The 24,063-nt window shown below is 36.0% G+C and overlaps 1 protein-coding gene and 1 long non-coding RNA gene across 2 annotated transcripts in view; one reads left to right on the plus strand and one right to left on the minus strand.

Annotated features, from left to right (window-relative positions):
• The window catches only part of cntn2 (contactin 2), a 110,586-nt gene that overhangs the window by 25,270 nt on the left and 61,253 nt on the right, over positions 1 to 24,063 (minus strand). The window lies entirely within an intron of this gene.
• Positions 19,940 to 21,711, plus strand: LOC146573535 (uncharacterized). Its single transcript, XR_014892380.1, has 2 exons — positions 19,940 to 20,548; positions 20,977 to 21,711. It is a non-coding gene; the product is annotated as an uncharacterized LOC146573535 (long non-coding RNA).

A 24,063-nucleotide genomic window follows, 5' to 3' on the forward strand; every position in this document is an offset into this window, starting at 1 on the left:
GAGTGGTGCATTGCTGTCAATTGTATCTCCTGTTTGTTTTAATCCAACGAAAAATTAATACGTTTTTTTACACGTAATGGCATGCTTTTATTATGTTGTCTTTAGGAATTATCAATACACCTTTTTACAGGTAAAAGTAGAATAGATTGAAGTAACAAGAGTCCTATTTATGGGCCAGTAACTAAAGAAACAGGTATCTGTGTCTATCACATAGACATAAGTGAGAATGCTGAGACAGTGACAGTCAGTGAGAAGGACTCTCGCTGGGGTCAACCCACAAAAAGTTACTGGACCAGACAATATACCTGGACGTGTGCTCAGAGCCTGTGCCAACCAGCGGACATTTTCAACATCTCCCTGAGCCAAGCTGTTGTGCCACAGTGCTTTAAAAACACCACCATCAGACCAAACTGGACCCACTACAGCTCACATACCACACAAACCGATCAATGGATCTCAGGTTGGACATACAAGATCCATCACACTGAGCACAGGAACTGTGTTCGACCCCTCCAGAGGATTGTGTGGAGCACATCGTTGGCAGCTCTCTACCCAGCCTACTGGACATTTATACCTCATGCTGCATTCATAAAGCCACTACCATCATGGCTGACCCGCATCACCACCCCCTCCAACTTTTTACTTCTCCCCCATCCAGAAGACGACTCTGCAGCATCAGGAGCAGGTTGGCGAGATTGTGCAATAGCTTTTCCCCCAAGCAGTCCAGCTCCATGCTGCCCCCCTCCACACTGGACTCTCTTCTCCACACACACTTCTTTGGACTACATAACACTTTCCTCTCACTGTCCTCTGTGCATCTTCCTTTGGTTTTGCATATTTAGTGTGAATGCTTGAAAAGCATTCACAGTATTGTTGTTGTAATCTTTATTATTAGTGTGAATGCTTGAAAAGCATTCACAGTATTGTTGTTGTAATCTTTATTATTGTGTGGATGCTTTAAGCATCCACACTATTGAGTTCCTGTTTCTCTTTATTCTTTATTGTGTGGATGCTTTAAGCATCCACACTATTGAGTTCCTGTTTCTCTTTATTCTTTATTATTATTATTCTAGTTGCTTCCGTACACTTTTCGCCGTTTAACTACTTCCACAATTTTTGTGCTATTTTCACCGTTCAAACTTTAAACTATTCAGCTATTTTTGCTAATTCCTGCTACGATTTTTGCTATTTTTAACTATTATACTTTTTAAAATATTAAGCTTTTTTCCTTTAATTTGTCCCATTGAAATGAATGGGAAACTTCTGCAATTCTGCTAAATTTTGCTTGTTTTTGAAACTTAACTACTTCCTCATATTTTCACCTAGAACAACCATTCAAATTTTAAAATGTTCACAAATTATTTGGCTATTCAGGTATGATTCAGCTTTTTCAAATCTTCTACTGTTTTACTTTTATGCCTCTTAAAGTTTTGAGTTGCAAAATTGTGATTTTTCACAAAATACATGCGTTGTTATGGTTGCTATGCTCTTGGCTTCCAGTGTGTCACTGAAGGTTTTGCAGTCTTCTCTTCATGTCCGAACAACTGTTTGCTACTTGCTCAATTTTCACTCAACTTCCACAAATTATACATCAAAACGTAGGTATTTTTGCTGGCTTTCAGAAAATGTCACCATCATTGTTGTGGGATTTATAGAATTTTTGCAAATCTCCTCAGACTAACACAAGGTCAGAAAACTCTCCATATAAAGTGAATGGAGAGCTTGTTCAAAATCACCGCTGGATTTCTGTAATGAGAGGCATATTCGAATCGTCATATCTCCTTAACGAAGCAAAGTTAAGACATGAGGCTTGTCCCCGAATATCTTCAGACACCCCTGACGCTCACAATTCAAGAATTTCTTTCTCACCTATTACCGTTCTGAAATGAGTTGGACTTGTTTGAGGGTGGGAAATTCGTCCTTCGCTCAGATTTCTTCAGATTTCAAACTGTGGAAATGAACCACTTTTTTCTCTCGTCATAACTTTTTGTTGGATTTCCACAGAGACCTGAAAATTTCCATGATTGTTCACCAAAGCCTGCTGTCTCTTACGGTGAAAGAATGATATCGATACTCCAAATAGATTTCGAGTTAGAAAACGTTGTTTGAGGGCAAGTCAAGGCAGTTTTTGCTTCGCTCTACTCAGTTATGGTGCATTACAAGTCAAATATCTTTAATAATTCATATTTTAATGATAAATTGTAAACACTGGAAGATTCCCCCATCTCTTCTGAACAAAACGGTGTAAGAATGACTGCTCTAGCCCCTACGGTTTGGAAATTATGGTCATTTGTTTGAGGGGAGTCCTCACTATGAGAAATAGGCTGCAATAATCCTGTGCCTCTCTGTGCTGCGTGTGTAAAAAGAGGCCCATGTTTTGGCGGGAAAAAGTACACAGGCTCTCTGATTGGTGGATTCAAATTCAGCAGCTCCCAGGCTGACCTAGAAACTTACTTCTCTCTCCCTGTGCATTTTTTTGCTGATTTTTTCATTTAACAAGTATATTTGAGGGACCCTCAGCATGTTCAGCATTTTTTCAGCTGTCCATTTTGCTTTTCCTATTTTTCTGTTTAACTTATTACTATTGTGCTAAATAATACTATTTCTGCTATTTTATAAGATTTGTGCCTAATATAGTATTTCTGCTAAATTACAATATTTCTGCTTTTTATACTATTTGTGCTAAAACATAGTATTTCTACTAAATGTAGTATTTATGCTTAATCATACTATTTCTGCTTTTTATGGGATTTGTGCCTAATATAGTATTTCTGCTTTTTATAGGATTTTTGCTCAAACATAGTATTTCTACTAAATGTAGTGTTTATGCTTAATCATCCTATTTCTGCTTTTTATAGGATTTGTGCTTAATATAGTATTTCTGCTAAATTATAGTATTTCTGCTTTTTATAGTATTTGTGCTAAAACATAGTATTTCTACTAAATGTAGTATTTATGCTTAATCATAGTATTTCTATATATTTCTGCCAGGTCCCCAGGCAGCCAATCCTCTGTGAGGACTGAGAAATTCAAATTTTCAAATCAGGGCCTGCACGGCTTCCCAGCCAATCATATATGTGTCCTGAGGCATTCAAATTTGCATATTGGGGCCTTCATGGCTTCTAAGCCAGCCAATCATATCTGAGGGCTGAGGAATTCAAATCCACAAATCAGGGCCTGCACGGCTTCCCAGGCAGCCAATCATGTATGTGGGCTCCAGGTATTCAAATTTGCATATTGGGGAATTCGTGGCTTCTAAGTCAACAAGTCATCCATGTCATATATCTCTAAAAATTCATATTTTAATGATAAATTGTCAACACTTGAAGATTCCCCCATCTCTTCTGAACAAAACGGTGTAAGAATGACCGCTCTAGCCCCTATGGTTAGGAAATTATGGTCATTTGTTTGAGGGGAATCCTCACTATGTGAAATAAACTGAAAGAAGCAGGTCTATGTCTCTGTGCTGCGTGTGTAAAAAGATGCACCTGTTTTGGCGGGAAAACGTAAACAGCCTCTCTGATTGGTGGATTCAAATTCAGCAGCTCCCAGGCTGACCTAGAAACTTAGTCCTCTCTCCCTGTGTGTGTGTGTGTGTGTGTGTGTGTGTGTGTGTGTGTGTGTGTGTGTTTAGTGGGAGAGAGAGGACCCTGCCCTTATTTGACAGCATGTCATTGTAGGATTTAAATTGAACATAGTTAGACTGGTTGACTGGATTAGAGCCTGTGTTTGTGTGTCCCTCTGTGCATTTGTGTTTCAATAAGTTATTACTATTCTGCTAAATCATAGTATTTCTGGTACTTTTCGGTACTTGTGCTAAATACAGTATTTCTGCTAAATCATACTATTTCTGCTTTTCATAGGATTTATGCCTAATATAGTATTTCTGCTAAATTATAGTATTTCTGCTTTTTATAGGATTTGTGCCTAACATAGTATTTCTGCTAAATTATAGTATTTCTGCTTTTTATAGGATTTGTGCCTAACATAGTATTTCTGCTAAATTATAGTATTTCTGCTTTTTATACTATTTGTTCTAAATTATAGTATTTCTGCTTTTTATAGGATTTGTGCTTAATATAGTATTTCTGCTAAATTATAGTATTTCTGCTTTTTATAGTATTTGTGCTAAAACATAGTATTTCTACTAAATGTAGTATTTATGCTTAATCATAGTATTTCTATATATTTCTGCCAGGTCCCCAGGCAGCCAATCCTCTGTGAGGACTTAGACATTCAAATTTTCAAATCAGGGCCTGCACGGTTTCCCAGCCAATCATATATGTGTCCTGAGGCATTCAAATTTGCATATTGGGGCCTTCATGGCTTCTAAGCCAGCCAATCATATCTGAGGGCTGAGGAATTCAAATCCACAAATCAGGGCCTGCACGGCTTCCCAGGCAGCCAATCATATATGTGGCCTCAGGCATTCAAATTTGCATATTGGGGGAATTCGTGGCTTCTAAGTCAACAAGTCATCCATGTCGTATATCTCTAAAAATTCACATTTTAATGATAAATTGTTAACACTGGAAGATTCCCCCATCTCTTCTGAACAAAACGGTGTAAGAATGACCGCTCTAGCCCCTACGGTTAGGAAATTATGGTCATTTGTTTGAGGGGAGTCCTCACTATGAGAAATAGGCTGCAATAATCCTGTGCCTCTCTCTGCTGCGTGTGTAAAAAGATGCACCTGTTTTGGCGGGAAAAAGTACACAGGCTCTCTGATTGGTGGATTCAAATTCGGCAGCTCCCAGGCTGACCTAGAAACTTACTTCTCTCTCCCTGTGCATTTTTATGCTGATTTTTTCATTTAACAAGTATATTTGAGGGACCCTCAGCATGTTCAGCATTTTTTCAGCTGTCCATTTTGCTTTTCCTATTTTTCTGTTTAACTTATTACTATTGTGCTAAATCATACTGTTTCTGCTATTTCATAAGATTAGTGCTTAATATAGTATTTCTGCTTTTTATAGAATTTGTGCTTAATATAGTATTTCTGCTTTTTATAGGATTTGTGCTTAATATGGTATTTCTGCTAAATTATAGTATTTCTGCTTTTTATAGGATTTGTGCTAAAACATAGTATTTCTACTAAATGTAGTATTTATGCTTAATCATACTATTTCTGCTTTTTATAGGATTTGTGCTTAATATAGTATTTCTGCTAAATTATAGTATTTCTGCTTTTTATAGGATTTGTGCTAAAACATAGTATTTCTACTAAATGTAGTATTTATGCTTAATCATAGTATTTCTATATATTTCTGCCTGGTCCCCAGGCAGCCAATCCTCTGTGAGGACTGAGACATTCAAATTTTCAAATCAGGGCCTGCACAGTTTCCCAGCCAATCAAATAAGTGTCCTGAGGCATTCAAATTTGCATATTGGGGCCTTCGTGGCTTCTAAGCCAGCCAATCATATCTGAGGGCTGAGGAATTCAAATCCACAAATCAGGGCCTGCACGGCTTCCCAGCCAGCCAATCACATATGTGGTCTCAGGCATTCAAATTTGCATATTGGGGAATTCGTGGCTTCTAAGTCAACAAGTCATCCATGTCATATATCTCTAAAAATTCATATTTTAATGATAAATTGTCAACACTTGAAGATTCCCCCATCTCTTCTGAACAAAACGGTGTAAGAATGACCGTTCTAGCTCCTACGGTTAGGAAATTATGGTCATTTGTTTGAGGGGAGTCGTCATTATGAGAAATAGACTGCAATGATCCTGTGTCTCTCTGTGCTGCGTGTGTAAAAAGGATGCACCTGTTTTGGAGGGAAAGAGTGCACAGGCTCTCTGGTGGATTCAAATTCAGCAGCTCCCAGGCTGACCTAGAAACTCACTTTTCTCTCCCTGTGTGTGTGTGTGTGTGTGTGTGTGTGTGTGTGTGTGTGTGTGTGTGTGTGTGACAGAGAGAGAGAGAGAGAGAGAGAGAAAGGCTTTTAATGGGATGATCTCATTCTAAGATTCAAATTCAATATATTTAGACTGGTTGACTGAATTGGATCTTGTGTGTGTGTCTCTCTGTGCATGTGTGTTTTCTTATGTGTACATATTTGTGATTGTGTGGCTGTTATAGATTTTTTTGCTGATTTTTTTCATTTAACAAGTATAGTTGAGGGACCTTCAGCATGTTCATCATTTTTTCAGCTGTCCATTTTTGCTTTTCCAATTTTTCTGTTTAAGTTATTACTATTGTGCTAAATCATACTATTTCTGCTATTTTATAAGATTTGTGCCAAATACCGTATTTCTGCCAAATATAGTATTTCTGATTAATTATAGTTTTTTCTACCAAATCATAGTACAGTATTTCTGCTTTTTATAGGGTTTGTGCTTAATATAGTATTTCTGCTAAATTATAGTATTTCTGCTTTTTATAGTATTTGTGCTAAATTATAGTATTTCTGCCAAATTATAATATTTGTGCTAAAACATAGTCTTAATTTAAAATTACAATATTCATAGTTCATCACAGTGTCTCTGGTAAATCACAATATTTCTGCTCTGTTGTACTATTTTTCTAAATCATAGTGTTTCTGTAATGTTTAAGTATTTTTGGCTAAATATATTCTTTCTGTTATCTTATACTATTTCTCCTAAATTCTTGTATTTTTGAGAAGTTATCATGTTTCTGGTAAGTTACAATATTTCTGCTAAATTCTGCTATGCTATTGTATCTCTGCCAAGTATTATGTTTCCTCTAAGATATTGCAGTTCTGCTAAGTTATTCCATTTTAGCAAACTTCTTTTGCTTCTGCAAAGTTTTTACAATTTCTGCAACTTTTCAGCTTTTTCAGCTACTTTTTGCATACAGCTTCAGCTTTAAGCATCCACACTGCATTTTCGCAGGAAATGCAAATTTTTCTAGTTGTGTGGATGCTTTAAGCATCCACACTATTGAGTTCCTGTTTCTCTTTATTCTTTATTATTATTATTATTCCGGGTGTTTCCGTACACTTTTCGCCGTTTAACTACTTCCACAATTTTTGTGCTATTTTCACCGTTCAAACTTTAAACTATTCAGCTATTTTTGCTAATTCCTGCTACGATTTTTGCTATTTTTAACTATTATACTTTTTAAAATATTAAGCTTTTTTCCTTTAATTTGTCCCATTGAAATGAATGGGAAACTTCTGCAATTCTGCTAAATTTTGCCTGTTTTTGAAACTTAACTACTTCCTCATATTTTCACCTAGAACAACCATTCAAATTTTAAAATGTTCACAAATTATTTGGCTATTCAGGTATGATTCAGCTTTTTCAAATCTTCTACTGTTTTACTTTTATGCCTCTTAAAGTTTTGAGTTGCAAAATTGTGATTTTTCACAAAATACATGTGTTGTTATGGTTGCTATGCTCTTGGCTTCCAGTGTGCCACTGAAGGTTTTGCAATTTTCACTTCATGTCCGAACAACTTCCTGCTACTTGCTCAATTTTCACTCAACTTCCACAAATTATACATCAAAACGTAGGTATTTTTGCTGGCTTTCAGAAAATGTCACCATCATTGTTGTGGGATTTATAGAATTTTTGCAAATCTCCTCAGACTAACACAAGGTCAGAAAACTCTCCATATAAAGTGAATGGAGAGCTTGTTCAAAATCACCGCTGGATTTCTGTAATGAGAGGCATATTCGAATCGTCATATCTCCTTAACGAAGCAAAGTTAAGACATGAGGCTTGTCCCCGAATATCTTCAGACACCCCTGACGCTCACAATTCAAGAATTTCTTTCTCACCTATTACCGTTCTGAAATGAGTTGGACTTGTTTGAGGGTAGGAAATTCGTCCTTCGCTCAGATTTCTTCAGATTTCAAACTGTGGAAATGAACCACTTTTTTCTCTCGTCATAACTTTTTGTTGGATTTCCACAGAGACCTGAAAATTTCCATGATTGTTCACCAAAGCCTGCTGTCTCTTACGGTGAAAGAATGATATCGATACTCCAAATAGATTTCGAGTTAGAAAGCGTTGTTTGAGGGCAAGTCAAGGCAGTTTTTGCTTCGCTCTACTCAGTTATGGTGCATTACAAGTCAAATATCTTTAATAATTCATATTTTAATGATAAATTGTAAACACTGGAAGATTCCCCCATCTCTTCTGAACAAAATGGTGTAAGAATGACCGCTCTAGCCCCTACGGTTTGGAAATTATGGTCATTTGTTTGAGGGGAGTCCTCACTATGAGAAATAGGCTGCAATAATCCTGTGCCTCTCTGTGCTGCGTGTGTAAAAAGAGGCACATGTTTTGGCGGGAAAAAGTACACAGGCTCTCTGATTGGTGGATTCAAATTCAGCAGCTCCCAGGCTGACCTAGAAACTTACTTCTCTCTCCCTGTGCATTTTTTTGCTGATTTTTTCATTTAACAAGTATATTTGAGGGACCCTCAGCATGTTCAGCATTTTTTCAGCTGTCCATTTTGCTTTTCCAATTTTTCTGATTAACTTATTACTATTGTGCTAAATAATACTATTTCTGCTATTTTATAAGATTTGTGCCTAATATAGTATTTCTGCTAAATTACAATATTTCTGCTTTTTATACTATTTGTGCTAAAACATAGTATTTCTACTAAATGTAGTATTTATGCTTAATCATACTATTTCTGCTTTTTATGGGATTTGTGCCTAATATAGTATTTCTGCTTTTTTTAGGATTTTTGCTCAAACATAGTATTTCTACTAAATGTAGTGTTTATGCTTAATCATCCTATTTCTGCTTTTTATAGGATTTGTGCTTAATATAGTATTTCTGCTAAATTATAGTATTTCTGCTTTTTATAGTATTTGTGCTAAAACATAGTATTTCTACTAAATGTAGTATTTATGCTTAATCATAGTATTTCTATATATTTCTGCCAGGTCCCCAGGCAGCCAATCCTCTGTGAGGACTGAGAAATTCAAATTTTCAAATCAGGGCCTGCACGGCTTCCCAGCCAATCATATATGTGTCCTGAGGCATTCAAATTTGCATATTGGGGCCTTCATGGCTTCTAAGCCAGCCAATCATATCTGAGGGCTGAGGAATTCAAATCCACAAATCAGGGCCTGCACGGCTTCCCAGCCAGCCAATCATATATGTGGTCTCAGGCATTCATATTTGCATATTGGGGAATTCGTGGCTTCTAAGTCAACAAGTCATCCATGTCATATATCTCTAAAAATTCACATTTTAATGATAAATTGTTAACACTGGAAGATTCCCCCATCTCTTCTGAACCAAACAGTGTAAGAATGACCGCTCTAGCCCCTACGGTTAGGAAATTATGGTCATTTGTTTGAGGGGAGTCCTCACTATGAGAAATAGGCTGCAATAATCCTGTGCCTCTCTGTGCTGCTGCGTGTGTAAAAAGATGCACCTGTTTTGGCGGGAAAACGTAAACAGCCACTCTGATTGGTGGATTTAAATTCGGCAGCTCTCTCCCTCTGTGTCTGTCTGTGTGTGTGTGTGTGTGTGTGTGTGTGTGTGTGTGTTTAGTGGGAGAGAGAGGACCCTGCCCTTATTTGGCAGCATGTCATTGTAGGATTTAAATTGAATATAGTTAGACTGATTGACTGGATTACAGCCTGTGTTTGTGTGTCCCTCTCTGCATTTCTGTTTCAATATGCCTCCATATTTGTAATTTTGTAAGTTATTGCTATTCTGCTAAATCATAGTATTTCTGGTACTTTTTGGTACTTGTGCTAAATACAGTATTTCTGCTAAATTATAGTATTTCTGCTTTATTATACTATTTGTGCTAAAACATAGTATTTCTACTAAATGTAGTATTTCTGCTTTTTATACTATTTGTGCTAAATTATAATATTTCTGCTTTTTATACTATTTGTGCTAAATTATAATATTTCTGCTTTTTATACTATTTGTGCTAAAACATAGTATTTCTACTAAATGTAGTATTTCTGCTTTTTATACTATTTGTGCTAAATTATAATATTTCTGCTCTTTATACTATTTGTGCTAAATTATAATATTTCTGCTTTTTATACTATTTGTGCTAAATTATAATATTTCTGCTTTTTATACTATTTGTGCTAAATTATAATATTTCTGCTTTTTATACTATTTGTGCTAAAACATAGTATTTCTACTAAATGTAGTATTTCTGCTTTTTATACTATTTGTGCTAAATTATAATATTTCTGCTTTTTATACTATTTGTGCTAAATTATAATATTTCTGCTTTTTATACTATTTGTGCTAAAACATAGTATTTCTACTAAATGTAGTATTTCTGCTTTTTATACTATTTGTGCTAAATTATAATATTTCTGCTTTTTATACTATTTGTGCTAAATTATAATATTTCTGCTTTTTATACTATTTGTGCTAAATTATAATATTTCTGCTTTTTATAGTATTTGTGCTAAAACATAGTATTTCTACTAAATGTAGTATTTATGCTTAATCATAGTATTTCTATATATATCTGCCAGGTCCCCAGGCAGCCAATCCTCTGTGAGGACTGAGAAATTCAAATTTTCAAATCAGGGCCTGCACGGCTTCCCAGCCAATCATATATGTGTCCTGAGGCATTCAAATTTGCATATTGGGGCCTTCATGGCTTCTAAGCCAGCCAATCATATCTGAGGGCTGAGGAATTCAAATCCACAAATCAGGGCCTGCACAGCTTCCCAGCCAGCCAATCATGTATGTGGGCTCCAGGTATTTAAATTTGCATATTGGGGAATTCGTGGCTTCTAAGTCAACAAGTCATCCATGTCATATATCTCTAAAAATTCATATTTTAATGATAAATTGTCAACACTTGAAGATTCCCCCATCTCTTCTGAACAAAACGGTGTAAGAATGACCGCTCTAGCCCCTATGGTTAGGAAATTATGGTCATTTGTTTGAGGGGAATCCTCACTATGTGAAATAAACTGAAAGAAGCAGGTCTATGTCTCTGTGCTGCGTGTGTAAAAAGATGCACCTTTTTTGGCGGGAAAACGTAAACAGCCTCTCTGATTGGTGGATTCAAATTCAGCAGCTCCCAGGCTGACCTAGAAACTTAGTCCTCTCTCCCTGTGTGTGTGTGTGTGTGTGTGTGTGTGTGTGTGTGTGTGTGTGTGTGTTTGTGTGTGTGTTTAGTGGGAGAGAGAGGACCCTGCCCTTATTTGACAGCATGTCATTGTAGGATTTAAATTGAACATAGTTAGACTGGTTGACTGGATTAGAGCCTGTGTTTGTGTGTCCCTCTGTGCATTTGTGTTTCAATAAGTTATTACTATTCTGCTAAATCATAGTATTTCTGGTACTTTTCGGTACTTGTGCTAAATACAGTATTTCTGCTAAATCATACTATTTCTGCTTTTCATAGGATTTATGCCTAATATAGTATTTCTGCTAAATTATAGTATTTCTGCTTTTTATAGGATTTGTGCCTAACATAGTATTTCTGCTAAATTATAATATTTCTGCTTTTTATAGGATTTGTGCTTAACATAGTATTTCTGCTAAATTATAGTATTTCTGCTTTTTATACTATTTGTTCTAAATTATAGTATTTCTGCTTTTTATAGGATTTGTGCTTAATATAGTATTTCTGCTAAATTATAGTTTTTCTTCTTTTTATAATATTTGTGCTAAAACATAGTATTTCTACTAAATGTAGTATTTATGCTTAATAATAGTATTTCTATATATTTCTGCCAGGTCCCCAGGCAGCCAATCCTCTGTGAGGACTGAGACATTCAAATTTTCAAATCAGGGCCTGCACAGTTTCCCAGCCAATCAAATAAGTGTCCTGAGGCATTCAAATTTGCATATTGGGGCCTTCGTGGCTTCTAAGCCAGCCAATCATATCTGAGGGCTGAGGAATTCAAACCCACAAATCAGGGCCTGCACGGCTTCCCAGCCAGCCAATCACATATGTGGTCTCAGGCATTCAAATTTGCATATTGGGGAATTCGTGGCTTCTAAGTCAACAAGTCATCCATGTCATATATCTCTAAAAATTCATATTTTAATATTAAATTGTCAACACTTGAAGATTCCCCCATCTCTTCTGAACAAAACGGTGTAAGAATGACCGTTCTAGCCCCTACGGTTTGGAAATTATGGTCATTTGTTTGAGGGGAGTCCTCACTATGAGAAATAGGCTGCAATAATCCTGTGCCTCTCTCTGCTGCGTGTGTAAAAAGATGCACCTGTTTTGGCGGGAAAAAGTACACAGGCTCTCTGATTGGTGGATTCAAATTCAGCAGCTCCCAGGCTGACCTAGAAACTTACTTCTCTCTCCCTGTGTGTGTGTGTGTGTGTGTGTGTGTGTGTGTGTGTGTGTGACAGAGAGAGAGAGAGAGAGAGAGAGAGAGAGAGAGAAAGGCTTTTAATGGGATGATCTCATTCTAAGATTTAAATTCAATATATTTAGACTGGTTGACTGAATTGGATCTTGTGTGTGGGTCTCTCTGTGCATGTGTGTTTCCTCATGTGTACATATTTGTGATTGTGTGGCTGTAATAAATTTTTTTGCAGATTTTTGTCATTTAACAAGTATATTTGAGGGACCCTCAGCATGTTCAGCATTTTTTCAGCTGTCCATTTTGCTTTTCCAATTTTTCTGTTTAACTTATTACTATTGTGCTAAATCATACTATTTCTGCTATTTTATAAGATTTGTGCTTAATATGCTATTTCTGCTTTTATAGGATTTGTGCTTAATATAGTATTTCTGCTAAATTTAGTATTTCTGATTAATTATAGTTTTTCTACTAAATCATAGTACAGTATTTCTGCTTTTTATAGGATTTGTGCTTAATATAGTATTTCTGCTAAATTATAGTATTTCTGCCAAATTATAATATTTGTGCTAAAACATAGTCTCAATTTAAAATTACAATATTCATAGTTCATCACAGTGTCTCTGGTAAATCACAATATTTCTGCTCTGTTGTACTATTTTTCTAAATCATAGTGTTTCTGTAATGTTTAAGTATTTTTGGCTAAATATATTCTTTCTGTTATCTTATACTATTTCTCCTAAATTCTTGTATTTTTGAGAAGTTATCATGTTTCTGGTAAGTTACAATATTTCTGCTAAATTCTGCTATGCTATTGTATTTCTGCCAAGTATTATGTTTCCTCTAAGATATTGCAGTTCTGCTAAGTTATTCCATTTTAGCAAACTTCTTTTGCTTCTGCAAAGTTTTTACAATTTCTGCAACTTTTCAGCTTTTTCAGCTACTTTTTGCATACAGCTTCAGCTTTAAGCATCCACACTGCATTTTCGCAGGAAATGCAAATTTTTCTAGTTATTATTCTAGTTGCTTCCGTACACTTTTCGCCGTTTAACTACTTCCACAATTTTTGTGCTATTTTCACCGTTCAAACTTTAAACTATTCAGCTATTTTTGCTAATTCCTGCTACGATTTTTGCTATTTTTAACTATTATACTTTTTAAAATATTAAGCTTTTTTCCTTTAATTTGTCCCATTGAAATGAATGGGAAACTTCTGCAATTCTGCTAAATTTTGCCTGTTTTTGAAACTTAACTACTTCCTCATATTTTCACCTAGAACAACCATTCAAATTTTAAAATGTTCACAAATTATTTGGCTATTCAGGTATGATTCAGCTTTTTCAAATCTTCTACTGTTTTACTTTTATGCCTCTTAAAGTTTTGAGTTGCAAAATTGTGATTTTTCACAAAATACATGTGTTGTTATGGTTGCTATGCTCTTGGCTTCCAGTGTGCCACTGAAGGTTTTGCAATTTTCACTTCATGTCCGAACAACTTCCTGCTACTTGCTCAATTTTAACTCAACTTCCACAAATTATACATCAAAACGTAGGTATTTTTGCTGGCTTTCAGAAAATGTCACCATCATTGTTGTGGGATTTATAGAATTTTTGCAAATCTCCTCAGACTAACACAAGGTCAGAAAACTCTCCATATAAAGTGAATGGAGAGCTTGTTCAAAATCACCGCTGGATTTCTGTAATGAGAGGCATATTCGAATCGTCATATCTCCTTAACGAAGCAAAGTTAAGACATGAGGCTTGTCCCCGAATATCTTCAGACACCCCTGACGCTCACAATTCAAGAATTTCTTTCTCACCTATTACCGTTCTGAAATGAGTTGGACTTGTTTGAGGGTAGGAAATTCGTCCTTCGCTCAGATTTCTTCAGATTTCAAACTGTGGAAATGAACCACTTTTTTCTCTCGTCATAACTTTTTGTTGGATTTCCACAGAGACCTGAAAATTTCCATGATTGTTCACCAAAGCCTGCTGTCTCTTACGGTGAAAGAATGATATCGATACTCCAAATAGATTTCGAGTTAGAAAGCGTTGTTTGAGGGCAAGTCAAGGCAGTTTTTGCTTCGCTCTACTCAGTTATGGTGCATTACAAGTCAAATATCTTTAATAATTCATATTTTAATGATAAATTGTAAACACTGGAAGATACCCCCATCTCTTCTGAACAAAACGGTGTAAGAATGACCGCTCTAGCCCCTACGGTTTGGAAATTATGGTCATTTGTTTGAGGGGAGTCCTCACTATGAGAAATAGGCTGCAATAATCCTGTGCCTCTCTGTGCTGCATGTGTAAAAAGAGGCACATGTTTTGGCGGGAAAAAGTACACAGGCTCTCTGATTGGTGGATTCAAATTCAGCAGCTCCCAGGCTGACCTAGAAACTTACTTCTCTCTCCCTGTGCATTTTTTTGCTGATTTTTTCATTTAACAAGTATATTTGAGGGACCCTCAGCATGTTCAGCATTTTTTCAGCTGTCCATTTTGCTTTTCCAATTTTTCTGTTTAACTTATTACTATTGTGCTAAATAATACTATTTCTGCTATTTTATAAGATTTGTGCCTAATATAGTATTTCTGCTAAATTACAATATTTCTGCTTTTTATACTATTTGTGCTAAAACATAGTATTTCTACTAAATGTAGTATTTATGCTTAATCATACTATTTCTGCTTTTTATGGGATTTGTGCCTAATATAGTATTTCTGCTTTTTATAGGATTTTTGCTCAAACATAGTATTTCTACTAAATGTAGTGTTTATGCTTAATCATCCTATTTCTGCTTTTTATAGGATTTGTGCTTAATATAGTATTTCTGCTAAATTATAGTATTTCTGCTTTTTATAGTATTTGTGCTAAAACATAGTATTTCTACTAAATGTAGTATTTATGCTTAATCATAGTATTTCTATATATTTCTGCCAGGTCCCCAGGCAGCCAATCCTCTGTGAGGACTGAGAAATTCAAATTTTCAAATCAAGGCCTGCACGGCTTCCCAGCCAATCATATATGTGTCCTGAGGCATTCAAATTTGCATATTGGGGCCTTCATGGCTTCTAAGCCAGCCAATCATATCTGAGGGCTGAGGAATTCAAATCCACAAATCAGGGCCTGCACGGCTTCCCAGCCAGCCAATCATATATGTGGTCTCAGGCATTCATATTTGCATATTGGGGAATTCGTGGCTTCTAAGTCAACAAGTCATCCATGTCATATATCTCTAAAAATTCACATTTTAATGATAAATTGTTAACACTGGAAGATTCCCCCATCTCTTCTGAACAAAACAGTGTAAGAATGACCGCTCTAGCCCCTACGGTTAGGAAATTATGGTCATTTGTTTGAGGGGAGTCCTCACTATGAGAAATAGGCTGCAATAATCCTGTGCCTCTCTGTGCTGCTGCGTGTGTAAAAAGATGCACCTGTTTTGGCGGGAAAACGTAAACAGCCACTCTGATTGGTGGATTTAAATTCGGCAGCTCTCTCCCTCTGTGTGTGTGTGTGTGTGTGTGTGTGTGTTTAGTGGGAGAGAGAGGACCCTGCCCTTATTTGGCAGCATGTCATTGTAGGATTTAAATTGAATATAGTTAGACTGGTTGACTGGATTAGAGCCTGTGTTTGTGTGTCCCTCTGTGCATTTGTGTTTCAATAAGTTATTACTATTCTGCTAAATCATAGTATTTCTGGTACTTTTCGGTACTTGTGCTAAATACAGTATTTCTGCTAAATTATAGTATTTCTGCTTTTTATAGGATTTGTGCCTAACATAGTATTTCTGCTAAATTATAGTATTTCTGCTTTTTATAGGATTTGTGCCTAACATAGTATTTCTGCTAAATTATAGTATTTCTGCTTTTTATACTATTTGTTCTAAATTATAGTATTTCTGCTTTTTATAGGATTTGTGCTTAATATAGTATTTCTGCTAAATTATAGTTTTTCTTCTTTTTATAATATTTGTGCTAAAACATAGTATTTCTACTAAATGTAGTATTTATGCTTAATAATAGTATTTCTATATATTTCTGCCAGGTCCCCAGGCAGCCAATCCTCTGTGAGGACTGAGACATTCAAATTTTCAAATCAGGGCCTGCACAGTTTCCCAGCCAATCAAATAAGTGTCCTGAGGCATTCAAATTTGCATATTGGGGCCTTCATGGCTTCTAAGCCAGCCAATCATATCTGAGGGCTGAGGAATTCAAATCCACAAATCAGGGCCTGCACGGCTTCCCAGCCAGCCAATCACATATGTGGTCTCAGGCATTCAAATTTGCATATTGGGGAATTCGTGGCTTCTAAGTCAACAAGTCATCCATGTCATATATCTCTAAAAATTCATATTTTAATATTAAATTGTCAACACTTGAAGATTCCCCCATCTCTTCTGAACAAAACGGTGTAAGAATGACCGTTCTAGCCCCTACGGTTAGGAAATTACGGTCATTTGTTTGAGGGGAGTCGTCACTATGAGAAATAGACTGCAAAAATCCTGTGTCTCTCTGTGCTGCTGCGTGTGTAAACAGATGCACCTGTTTTGGTGGGGAAAAGTGCACAGCCTCTCTGATTGGTGGATTCAAATTCACCAGCTCCCAGGCTGACCTAGAAACTTACTTCTCTCTCCCTGTGTGTGTGTGTGTGTGTGTGTGTGTGTGTGTGTGTGTGTGTGTGTGTGTGTGTGTGACAGAGAGAGAGAGAGAGAGAGAGAAAGCCTTTAAATGGGATGATCTCATTGTAAGATTCAAATTCAATATATTTAGACTGGTTGACTGAATTGGATCTTGTGTGTGTGTCTCTCTGTGCATGTGTGTTTCCTCATGTGTACATATTTATAATTGTGTGGCTGTCATAAATTTTTTTGCAGATTTTTGTCATTTAACAAGTATATTTGAGGGAACCTCAGCATGTTCAGCATTTTTTCAGCTGTCCATTTTGCCTTTCCGATTTTCCTGTTTAACTTATTACTATTGTGCTAAATCATACTATTTCTGCTATTTTATAAGATTTGTGCTTAATATACTATTTCTGCTTTTATAGGATTTGTGCTTAATATAGTATTTCTGCTTTTTATAAGATTTGTGCTTAATATAGTATTTCTACTAAATGTAGTATTTATGCTTAATCATAGTATTTCTGCTTTTTATAGGATTTGTGCTTAATATCGTATTTCTGCTTTTTATAAGATTTGTGCTTAATATAGTATTTCTGCTAAATGTAGTATTTATGCTTAATCATACTATTTCTGCTTTTCATAGGATTTGTGCTTAATATAGCATTTCTGCTAAATTTAGTATTTCTGATTAATTATAGTTTTTCTACTAAATCATAGTACAGTATTTCTGCTTTTTATGAGATTTGTGCTAAAACAAAGTATTTCTACTAAATGTAGTATTTATGCTTAATCATACCATTTCTGCTTTTTATAGGATTTGTGCTTAATATAGTAATTCTGCTAAATTATAGTATTTCTGCCAAATTATAATATTTTTGCTAAAACATAGTCTTAATTTAAAATTACAATATTCATAGTTCATCACAGTGTCTCTGGTAAATCACAATATTTCTGCTCTGTTGTACTATTTTTCTAAATCATAGTGTTTCTGTAATGTTTAAGTATTTTTGGCTAAATATATTCTTTCTGTTATCTTATACTATTTCTCCTAAATTCTTGTATTTTTGAGAAGTTATCATGTTTCTGGTAAGTTACAATATTTCTGCTAAATTCTGCTATGCTATTGTATTTCTGCCAAGTATTATGTTTCCTCTAAGATATTGCAGTTCTGCTAAGTTATTCCATTTTAGCAAAGTTCTTTTGCTTCTGCAAAGTTTTTACAATTTCTGCAACTTTTCAGCTTTTTCAGCTACTTTTTGCATACAGCTTCAGCTTTAAGCATCCACACTGCATTTTCGCAGGAAATGCAAATTTTTCTAGTTATTATTATTATTATTATTATATTTTATTCTGTATTCCGTACGTTTTTTGTAATCCTACTCCTTCAAAACCGTTCAACTTAGAAAAACCATTCCAACACCGTTAGATTCCTATTCTTTTGGACAACACTGCTTCCATTTTTCATATTTTTAACATTTATATTTTTAATTTTATTCAACTTTATTCAACAAAAATTTATAATGTATTTCAATGGGGAGACCCTTCAAATCCTCATTCAACTTACTCATTTTTAAACTCTTACTACTTCCACATACATTGACATAGAGCCACCATTCAAACTTTAAAACGAAGACAAGACATTCAACTATTCAACTTGCATTTATCTTTTCAATATCTATTATACTTTTTCTTCAGTTCCAGTTTAAGTTTCATGATGTTTTTTCACCCGTTTCAGAGTTTATAATGGGTGTGTATGGGACGGAATGTTGGGGCTAGAGTGAGACAGCTCAACTGCTAGAGTGAGAGGAGCAAAAAAATAAATCTTAAAATCTTTTTTAAAACTGCTGCTGTGTCCACAGCGTTTGCTCTACAGGTATGATTTTACCCTCAAAACGTAGCCATGGCGGTCCTCTTTCATCCAATGTGTTTACTATTGTACTAGGTGTTATGGTTCTTTCATAAATGTCACCAATGCACAGCCTCCTCCCTCCAACTCTTCCATAGACTCTAATGTTAAAATGGCTCAGAAGGTTGGTTTGAAAATCAGAAGAGCATGGTGTCTTTACACTGTCACCACGTCCATATAATAAACTCCACAGGCATGAAAACTGAGAATTCAGTAGACTAGAAGCTGCTGTCGCTCACGGTGAAAGAATTTCGTCAATACGACTTGTACTTTTCATATGGGAACGATTTGTTTCGGCCTGACTTTTCTGTTCATTTTAAGCAGCAAAAGTGAGGTGCATGTCTGTGCAGGCTCACACCTGCCTGCTTAACGAGCTCTCTCTCACTCTGCCAAGGTTAAACCTAAAAATGTTAGATTGTAGTAAGATTAACTTTTTCAAAAGTACAATAAGACAGATTTGACAGGGTTTTGCCACAGATTAATTAGTATATGCCAACTAAGTAGAGCATTGTGATTGGCACAAAGGTTTTTCAGATCTGGGCAGTTGGAGTCAGTTGATGACTTCAAAATCATCCTTTCTGACTGGATAATTAAAGCTCTCAGCATCTATCGGTCTGTAGTTAATTTCCCCACCTTTTAACTAACGTTTAACTAACCTAATCTCATTTAATGTCTCTGTTTATAGTCTGTATAGTTTATCTCCCCACGAATACACTCAAAGTAGTCTTAAAATAAAACCCACAAAACAGTTCAAGATTTAATACTTTTTATTTGCTCATTTAATGCCAGTTGCCCTGTTTTTCTGTATGTCACTCATTCGCTTATACTTGGGCAAAAAGGACCAATTTGTACACTAGTATAGTGTATTTTTTCCCTCTATCTCTCTATGTCTGTCACACACAGAGACCAACACACAGACATGTATATGCTCATTATTGCTGTTCAAACTGATGGTCAAATTTCCAAGCACCACCTGAACGCCTCATCTGTTTTTAACCTATCACTGGACCAACTGTCGTCATTCCGCTTTGCTCTCTGCTGTGGTAAGTACAGTACACTCAGTACTGCAGTGTTTTATTTTTATGATGGAAAAAATACATGTTTGACATTTAAACTCGCATATCAAGTCCAACAGAGTTAAAAACAATTCAAAGAAAGAAAGAAAAAAGAATAACCTTCGCTATCATTTATATACGTTTATTACGTTTTGCTGTTAGCAGCAGTGCTAACGCTAGCTTCAATGCTAATGCTAGCAACAATGCTAACGCTAGCTATAGTGCTAACACTAGCCTTAGCAGTTGTTAACTGACAAAAATAATATTCCTGTGATATTTCTTGCTGGTCAGTGAGACAAAAGTAAGAAATTAGCTTTATTATTGCCATTGTGGCTCAGTTTTAACAGTAAGAGTGCTAGCGCTAGCAGCATTGCTAGCGCTAGCTGCATTGCTAACGCTAGCTGCAATGCTAACACTAACTGAAGTGCTAATGCTAGCCGGAATGCTAGCGCTAGCAGCAATGCTAAGGCTAGTAACAGTCTAACAGTAGCCTTACATAAGTGGCAATACTTCAGTTAACTAGTTTGAATTGTAAAATGACTGCTGTATCAGTTGGTGTGCTATATTACTCTATAATTACCCTGCTGACTAGAAGTTCAGTGTATCATGTCGTGTGGGCTTTGTATTTCTGTTAGTCTGATAACACTGTACAGACAACTAACGTATTATTTCTCGTTTCTTTCAGGAACCTGACTGACACTGTGCTTTGCCTGGTAGGTGTGCACATACTGTAAGAGAAGTAGACCAAAATAAAAAAATAATATGACTAATATAAGCTGTAAAGTGATGGGTTCAAACTTTGTGCTAGACCTTTTAAACACAATTTTATAATAAATACACATAAGTGCAGCTTAACAATTGGGCTAAAATATTTTTTTCGTACATTTTTGTAGTCACACTACATGTGATTAATTAATGATTCACTCAATCATATTTGTATTTAAAAATATTATTGCTGAATTTAATTAAATATTTATTCTTTTAAAAAGTGCCCAATTATGCAACTTTTTGCACATGGCAGCCGACAACAGTTTAGCTTGAATATTTGTTTTGTCCTTTTGCAGTAGTCACATTTAGTTCATACAATTACCATGTGATATAATTTTAATAAAATTATTTTTTTTTCTTGTTTTTTGTTCAGAGTGTGTAGAAGAAGAAGAACAAGGACCAGATCTCCAGTCTTCTCTCTCACATCCCAACCCCCCAACCCCTCTATCCTCTGTCCTGCTCCACCTATTGTCTCTGCCTTCTTTCCATCTGTATTTCACTCTGTGGTTTGTGAGAAATTTTGCCAAACCAACAATCCTTTTGCGGTTTGATTTAAAGCCGTGTCTCTCCTGCTCTGTCTGTTCTCTCTGCTAAATTTTCTCTCTACCTGTTTTTCACTCTTGGCTTGCTGCTGAAAAACGCCAAGCCAACAAAGCAATAAAGAGTGCATATTTTGCCTCAACCTATGAACAAACTGAACAAACAAAGAAAAATCTGCGGTTTGATTTAAAGCCGTGTCTCTCCTGCTCTGTCTGTTCTCACTGCTAAATTTTCTCTCTACCTGTTTTTCACTCTTGGCTTGCTGCTGAAAAACGCCAAGCCATTAAAGCAATAAAGAGTGCATATATTGCCTCTACCTGAGAACAAACTGAACAAACAAAGAAAACTAATTCACGGTTTGATTGTGATTTCCCAGCCGTGTCTCTCCTGCTCTGCCTGTTCTCTCTTCTAAATTTTCTCTCTACCTGTTTTTCACTCTTGGCTTGCTGCTGAAAAATGCCAAGCCAATAAAGAGAGTGCATAATATTCTCTCAACTGAAGAACAAACTGTCAAACGAAAGACAACTGTTTAAGACAAATAAAAACTGAAATATAAAAACAAAGACAACATCTCCTGGTGTGTGCCACTCTTATCTTGTGAACATATTTTCTAAAGACTAAGAAACGCTTGCAGGTGTGTGAAAATGCCAAGGAAGCAGAAAAAGTCACAAGCTGCAAAACAACACTGGAAGAAGTTTCATGAGTTTCACAAAGTACCAACATGTGAACAAGCTGAGTTTGATTTTCCTCAGAGCTCTGCAGAAGACAGTGTGTCTACAAAGACCAATTCTGACAGTGTCAAACAGGCAGGTCAACATGTTCCTGCACATGTACAACAGGTATCTTATGCTGATGCTGTAAAGAGTGGACTGCAGCATAAAGTTAATGAACAACATGAGGTGTCAAGTGCCCCACAGGTGGGTTATGCTGACTTTTTGAAAAGAGGCTGTCACAGTGATGTGGCAGGACCATCTCATGCAGAAAGAGTGAACCTTGAAAACCAGCCCTCTATTACACTTGTCTGTGCATCTCACAGCCAGGCACATCCTAAATATGGAGACTCCAGAAACAAGCAGTGCACATGCAACTCACTCACATTTCTTGCATTCCTTCATGAGAATGAAAACATGACTACAGCTGACCTTAATCTGGTCTTGGATAAAGGTGATGTGATGTACAAAGAGGCCAAGAAAAGATTTCCTAAAAATATTCATTTGGCAACCGATGAGCTGCCAGACAAAGTTGATGCTCGCTGGTCTATGTATCATGTCGACATGACACAGCCTTCCCGGTATGGGACATTTGAAGAACCTCCAGAGGAGGCAGTAGATACCTTTCTCAGCTTAGAAGCAGGACTGAGCTGCCTGTTGTCAGATGTGCAGTATGCCTTATTGATTATGAGTGGATTGTGTATCGCAGTGTTCAGATCCACATCAGGCAAATATGGTTTCTTTGATCCACACTCCAGAACACCCAGTGGTCTTCCTCTATTACTACAGTCACGTAATCGTGGTACAGCAGTGATGCTGAAATTCACACTCCTCAGTGACATGATTAAGAGGATCCAAGATTCTTATGAAATGATGGAGATATCACCCTCTTGTAACTATGAACTGAAGCCTGTGCAGTTCTACAGTATGAGCACAGTCAACCTGAGTGATACTATCACAGACACAGTCTGCAGACCAACAGCTGCCACTGCTGTGGCATCTACTCACTCTGATACAACTGTTGATGAAGCAAACTCCTCTACTCCAAGGAGAAACACAACGACTGATCTGACTGAGAACATCTTTTGTCAAATGTCCATTTGTACGCCACCGGTGAAACAAAAAGAAGTTCACGTGACTCAGTTCACATCATATGAAGATCAGAATGAACCTCCTAATATACCAACTGAAGAACTATGCAGTGAATTAAGTTTCCTTCCATCAAGGGATGCTTTTTTATGTCAATCAAATGCTGCAATAACAAATGTTGCTTCCTGTGATCTTTCTGATATAGTTTTACAAAAACTGAAAAAAGTTAATAAACAACAAAGGCACAAAATGAAAAGAAGATTAATGGCATCAGAGAAACCCAGAAATCAGAGAAAAGAAAACCAAAAAAGGAAAGAACGACAAAAGTATGCTTCAAACAAAGAGTACAAAGAAAAGAAAAAATCTTGCACAAGCGAGGCATATAAAAACAATCCTGAAGTCAGACAGAAAAAACAACAGTATATGAAAAGACGTTATTGTGAGAATGATGAATTGAGACAGAAACAACAGAGATATATTAGAAGACGTTACTGTGAAAATGATGAATTCAGAAAGAAACAAAAACAATATGTTAAAAAACGTTTTTCTGAGAATGCTACAGTTAGAAAGAAACAACAACAATATATTAAAAGACGCTACTGTGAGAACGATGACTTCAGAAAGAAACAACAACAATATATTAAAAGACGCTACTGTGAGAACGATGAATTCAGAAAGAAACAACAACAATATATTAAAAGACGCTACTGTGAGAACGATGAATTCAGAAAGAAACAACAACAATATATTAAAAGACGCTACTGTGAGAACGATGAATTCAGAAAGAAACAACAACAATATATTAAAAGACGCTACTGTGAGAACGATGAATTCAGAAAGAAACAACAACAATATATTAAAAGACGCTACTGTGAGAACGATGAATTCAGAAAGAAACAACAACAATATATTAAAAGACGCTACTGTGAGAACGATGAATTCAGAAAGAAACAACAACAATATATTAAAAGACGCTACTGTGAGAACGATGAATTCAGAAAGAAACAACAACAATATATTAAAAGACGCTACTGTGACAATGCTGAATTTAGACAAAAACAAAAAAACTATATAACTAAAAGGTATCAAGAGAGCCCAGAATTCAGAGAGAGACAGAGATC

The sequence above is a fragment of the Mchenga conophoros genome, linkage group LG5, assembly GCF_057382185.1.
Source record: "Mchenga conophoros isolate Kocher_MC1m ecotype Shallow Benthic linkage group LG5, M_conophoros_male_GT1.1, whole genome shotgun sequence".
NCBI classification, from domain to species: Eukaryota; Metazoa; Chordata; class Actinopteri; order Cichliformes; family Cichlidae; genus Mchenga; species Mchenga conophoros.